This window comes from Lygodium microphyllum, chromosome 30, assembly GCF_053477565.2.
Source record: "Lygodium microphyllum isolate KBCC chromosome 30, Lygodium_microphyllum_v1.1.10, whole genome shotgun sequence".
Classification (NCBI taxonomy): domain Eukaryota; kingdom Viridiplantae; phylum Streptophyta; class Polypodiopsida; order Schizaeales; family Lygodiaceae; genus Lygodium; species Lygodium microphyllum.
Window position 1 is genome coordinate 11,690,719 of NC_141164.1, and position 6,000 is coordinate 11,696,718.

Consider the following 6,000-nt stretch of genomic DNA (forward strand, 5'->3'; position numbering starts at 1 on the left):
ATGCCTTCCACTTGATATTTCTTCTTTTTACCGCTAGTCCTTCAAAGGTACAAGTTGTTATTAAATTTTGTAGGTTTTCATGTCTTTTTAATGAGTCTTGTCGTTCTTTTTCCCATACCAACCTGCTTTATTCTCCTTGCACCTTTCTTTTGATTTGATAGCCTTGTCCGACCCCCCTTCCTGCCCATTATTCCTTTTCTCTCTGCCTTGCTTCAACCTCCCTATTTTTTGTTATTAATGTTTATACATGTTTTCGGGCTCTATTTTTTTTTCAATGTGAACGCCTCCTCATGTCCTCGAAAACACGTTCTGATCTAATCACCCTGTCACCCACACTTATCTTGACATTTTTCCTTTTTATTGCCTTTTGTTCCGAGGTATGGCTCTTCCACAATTAATTTTAGTGTCTAGTTGCGGATGTATTTTTATTGTTTTTCCCATGCGAACGTGTTTTACCTCCCCTAGAACCGCGTTTTCCTCTATCCATCAAGCCTAACACCTCACTGTGGACCTTTTTCCTTTTCATCTCACTGGGTTTCGACTTACGTATCCCTCCGTACTAATTTTTATGTCCTATTTTGGATACATTTTTGTGGGTTTTTTCCATGTGAATGTGTCCTATCCCTATCAAAACCGTTCTTTGATGTGATATGCCAATCTGTCATGTTGTCTTGCACACTTTTTCTTTTTTTTGCACTTCATTCCAATGGACGGATTTTTTGCAATTAAACTTTGTCTATTTTGCATCCTGAAGTTGCGCAGATTTATGCGGGAACACCATCTTTTTCATATTTGGATGTGCATGTCGTGTTCATCTTGTTATTCCCCATCCCTATGCCTACCCACATTCGCTCCATGTTTCCGACACCACAAATTCTTTTACTACTTGCCCGCGCACATGTGCGGGACGACGGGGGGGACGTCTCTTTTCTCTTCCTATTCTAAAATTTTAAAAAAATTATTATTATTATTATTTAAAAGTATTATTTTTTTCTTCCCCCGTAACTACCCCTCCCGCGTCCCCTTAACCCCCTCTCCCTCTTCCCTCTTCTCTCTCATTTTCTTTCTCTCTCGCTCTCGCTCTCTTTCTTCTTCTCTTTCCTCGACCCCTCTCTCACTCTCTCTCCGCTCTCTCCCTCCTCCTCCCCCTTTCTTCTCCTGTTGCTGCTGCTACTTCTTCTTCTTCATCATCATCTTCTCCTCCTCCTCCTCCTCCTTCCCCTGCCACCTCGCCTAGGGCCATCGCCCTGCACCCGGCTTATAAATCCCTTTGCCGTCTTACGTCCACAATGGTGCTCTAGCCGCCGCCCACACTAGTGTTCCCCACTGCTACCTGCCGCCGTTTTTGCCACCATACGCCTTTTGTTGTTGCTCTGTGCTGTCCTCACGCTGCCTGCCGCCCACCAGGAGCTGTCATGAGCCATTGTTGCCCACCTGCCCACTTCCACCACCACCCCCTTCCCCTCCCTCCCCTTCGAATGGTACACCTTTTTTTTTTACAACCCTCAATTTCGATCAACAGTTCAAAGTTATGAATTTTTGAAGAATTTTACGTAAATTTAACATGTTCATATGTGAACGTGCTTTTTCTACTTTGGAAGAGCCAATGGATGTGACAACCTTAACCTATGCCTTCCACTTGAGATTTTTCCTTTTTACCGCTAGTCCTTCAGAGGTATAGGTTGTCCGTTATTAATTTTTGCGGATTTTCATGTCTTTTTCATGCGTCTTGTTGTTCTTTTTCCCATACCAACCAGCTCTATTCTCCTCGCACCTTTCTTCTAATTTGATAGCCTTGTTCGATCTCCCTTCCTGCCCATTATTCCTTTTTTCTCTGCCTTGTTTCAACCTCTCGATTTTTTGTTATTAATTTTTATATATCTTTTCGAGCTCCATTTTTTTCTCTATGTGAACGCCTCCTCATGTCCTCAAAAACACATTTTGATCTAATCGCCCTGTCACCCACACTTGTCTTGACATTTTTTATTTTTATTGCCTTTTGTTCCGAGGTATGGCTCTTCCATAATTAATTTTCACGTCCAGTTGCGGATGTGCTTTTATTGTTTTTCCCATGCAAACGTGTTTTACCTCCCCAGGAACCGCATTTTCCTCTATCCATCTAGTTTGACACCTCACTGCAAATCTTTTTCCTTTTCATCTCACTGGGTTTCGACTTACGTATCCCTCCGTATTAATTTTTATGTCCTGTTTTGGGTACATTTTTGTGGGTTTTTTCCATGTGAACGGGTCCTATCCCTGTCAAAACTATGCTTTGATGTGATAGGCTAGTCTGTCACATTGTCTTCACACTTTTCCTTTTTTTCGCACTTCATTTCGACAGACTGATTTTTTGCAATTATTTTTTGTCTATTTTTGCATCCTAAAGTTGTGCGGGTTTGTGCGGGAACACCCTTATTTTCGTCTTTGGACGTGCGTGACGTGTTCGTCTTGTTATTTGCCATCCCTGCACCTACCCGCATCCGCTCCATGTTTCTAGCAGTTTTTTTTACCGCCTGCCCGCGCACATGTGCGGGACGACAGATGGAACGTTTCTTTTCTCTTCTTATTCTCATTTTTCTTTTTTAAATTATTATTATTATTATTATTATTTTAAAAATATTTTTTTTCTTTCCCCTAATTACGCCTCCTGCGTCCCCTCAACCCTCTCTCCCTCTTCCCTCTTCTCTCTCCTTTTCTTTCTCTCTCTCTCTCTTTCTTCTTCTCTCTCCCCAACCCATCTCTCACACTCTTTCCCCTCTCTCCCTCTTCCTCTCCCTTTCTTCTCTTGCTGCTGCTGCTACTGCTGCTGCTGCTCCTCCTTCTCCTCCTCCTCCTCCTCCTCCTCCTCCTCCTCTTCTTCTCCCGTCACCGCATCGCCTTTGGCTACTGTCGCCCTGCGCTCGCCTTGTAAATCTCCCTGCTGCCTTGCGTTTGCACTGGTGCTCCAACTATCACCCGCACTGGTGATCCCCGTTGCAACCCACCGCCGTCTCAGCTGCCATACGCCGTTCGTTGTCGCTCTGTGCTATCCTTATGTCACCTGCCGCTCGCGAGTTACCGTTACGAGCCGCCATCAGCTCTGCTGTTGCCCATCCCTCCACCACACCCCCCCTTCGAATGGTATACTTTTTCTTTTTATAACCCCCTGTTCCGATCAACGGTTCAAAGTTATTAATTTTTGAAGAATTTTACGTAAATTTAACGTGTTCCTATGTGAATGTGCTTTTTTTGCTTCGGAAGAGCCAATGGATGTGATAGTCCTGACCTATGCCTTTCACTCGACATTTTTTCTTTTTACTGTTAGTCCTTCAGAGGTACATGTTGTCCGTTATTAATTTTTGTGGGTTTTCATGTCTTTTTAATGCGTCTTGTCGTTCTTTTTTCCATACTAATATGGTCTATTCTCCTCACACCTTTCTTTTGATTTGATAGCCTTGTCCGACCCCCCTTCCTGCCCATTATTCCTTTTTTCTCCGCCTTGTTTCAACCTCTCGATTTTTTGTTATTAATTTTTATACACGTTTTCGGGCTTCATTTTTTTCCCGATGTGAATGCCTCCTCATGTCCTCAAAAACACGTTCCAATCTAATCGCCCTGTCACCCACACTTGTCCTGACATTTTTCCTTTTTATTGCCTTTTGTACCGAGGTATGGCTCTTCCACAATTCATTTCCGCGTCCAGTTGCAAATGTGTTTTTATTGTTTTTCCCATGCAAACATGTTTTACCTCCCCTAGAACTGCGTTTTCCTCTATCCATCCAGTATGACACCTCACTATGAACCTTTTTCCTTTTCATCTCACTGGGTTTCGACTTATGTATCCCTTCGTATTAATTTTTATGTCCTGTTTTGGGTACATTTTTGTGGGGTTTTCCCATGTGAACGGGTCCTATCCTTGTCGAAACCGTGTTTTGATGTGATAGGCCAGTCTGTCATGTCGTCCTGCACACTTTTCCTTTTTTTTCGCACTTCGTTCTGACGGACAGATTTTTTGCAATTAAATTTTGTCTATTTTTGCATCCTGAAGTTGCGTGGGTTTGTACGCGAATACCCTTGTTGTCACCACAAATTTTTTTACCGCCTACTACCAGTGCACATGTGCGGGACAACGGGGGGACGTTTCTTTTCTCTTCCTATTCCTATTTTTCTTTTTTAAATTATTATTATTTAAAAAATATTAATATTTTTTTCTTCCCCCTTAATTACCCCTCTCGCGTCCCCTCAACCCCCTCTCCCTCTTCCCTCTTCCCTCTTTCCTTTTCTCTCTCCTCTCTCTCTCTCTCTCTCTCTTTCTTCTTCTCTCTCCCCGACCCCTCTCTGACTGTCTGTCCCCTCTCTCCCTCTTTCTTTCTTCTCTTATTGTTGTTGTTGTTGCTGCTGCTTATTATTATTATTATTATTATTATTATTATTATTCTCCTCCTCCTCCTCCTCAACCCCTCTCTACCTCTCTCTCCCCTCTATCCCTCCTCCTACTGTTGCTGCTACTCCTCGTCCTCATCCTTGTCCTTGTCCTCGTCCTCTCTTACTCTCTCTCCCCTCTCTCCCTCCTCCTCCTCCTTGTTTCTTCTGCTGTTTGCTGTTGCTTCTCCTCCTCCTCCTTCTCCTCCTCTTGTTGCTTCTCCTTCTCCTCCTCCTCCTCCTCCTCCTCCTCCTCCTCCTTCTTCTTCCCGCCCCACTACCTTGCCCTAGGCCATCGCCCTACGCCCGCCTTGTAAATCTCCCTACCGTCTTGCATCCGCACTGGTGCTCTAGCTGCCTCCCGCACTGGTGTTCCCCGCCATTGCCCACCATCATTTCCACCGCCATACGCCGTTCATTGTCGCTTGGTGCTATCCTCACGTCACCTGCCACCCGCCAATTGCCGCCAGGAGCCGCCGTCAACTGCCGATGTGCCCACCACCCCATCCCCCATCCCCCCCTTCCTCCTCCTTCCCCCCCCCTACCCCCACTTGTCCTGACATTTTTCCTTTTTATTGGGTTTTTTTTCGAGGTATGGCTCTTCCATAATTAATTTGCGCGCCCAGTTTTGCAGATGTGTTTTTATTGTTTTCCCCATGCGAACGTGTTTTACCTCCCCCAAAACCGCACTTTCCTCTATCCATCCAGTCTGACACCTCATTGCGGACCTTTTTCCTTTTCATCTCACTCGATTTCGACTTACGTATCCCTTTGTATTAATTTTTATGTCTTGTTTTGGGTACATTTTTGGGTGTTTTTTTCCATGTGAAAGGGTCCTATTCCTGTTGAAACCATGCTTTGATGTGATAGGCCAGTCTGTCACGTCCTCCTACACACTTTTCCTTATTTTCGCACTTCGTTCCGATGGACGGATTTTTTGCGATTAAATTTTGTGTATTTTTGTATCCTGAAGTTGTGCGGGCTTGTGTGTGAACACCCTCATTTTTGTCTTTGGACGTGCGTGTCATGTTTGTCTTGTTATTCACCATCCATGTGCCTACCTGCATCTGCTCCATGTTTCCGGCACCGCAATTTTTTTTTACGGCCTGCCCGCGCACATGTGCGGGATGATAGGGGGGACGTTTCTTTTCTCTTCCTATTCTTATTTTTCTTTTTAAAATTATTATTATATAAAAATATTAATATTTTTTTCTTCCCCCCTAATTACCCCTCTCGTGTCCCCTCAACCCCCTCTCCCTCTTCCCTCTTCTCTCTCCTTCTCTCTCTCTCTCTCTCTCTCTTCTTCTCTCTCCCTGACCCCTCTCTCACTGTCTCTCCCCTCTCTCCCTCCTCCTTCTTTCTTCTCCTATTGTTGTTGTCGCTGCTTATTATTATTATTATTATTATTATCCTCCTCCTCCTCCTCCTCCTCCTCCTCCTCCTCCTCCTCCTCCCCCCCTCCTCCTCCCCCTCCTCCTTCCTCCTCCTCCTCTTCTTCTTCTTCTTCTTCTTCTTCTTCTTCTTCTTCTTCTTCTTCTCGCCCCACTGCCTCGCCTTGGCCCGTCGCCCTACGCCTGCCTTGTAAATCTCCCTACCGCC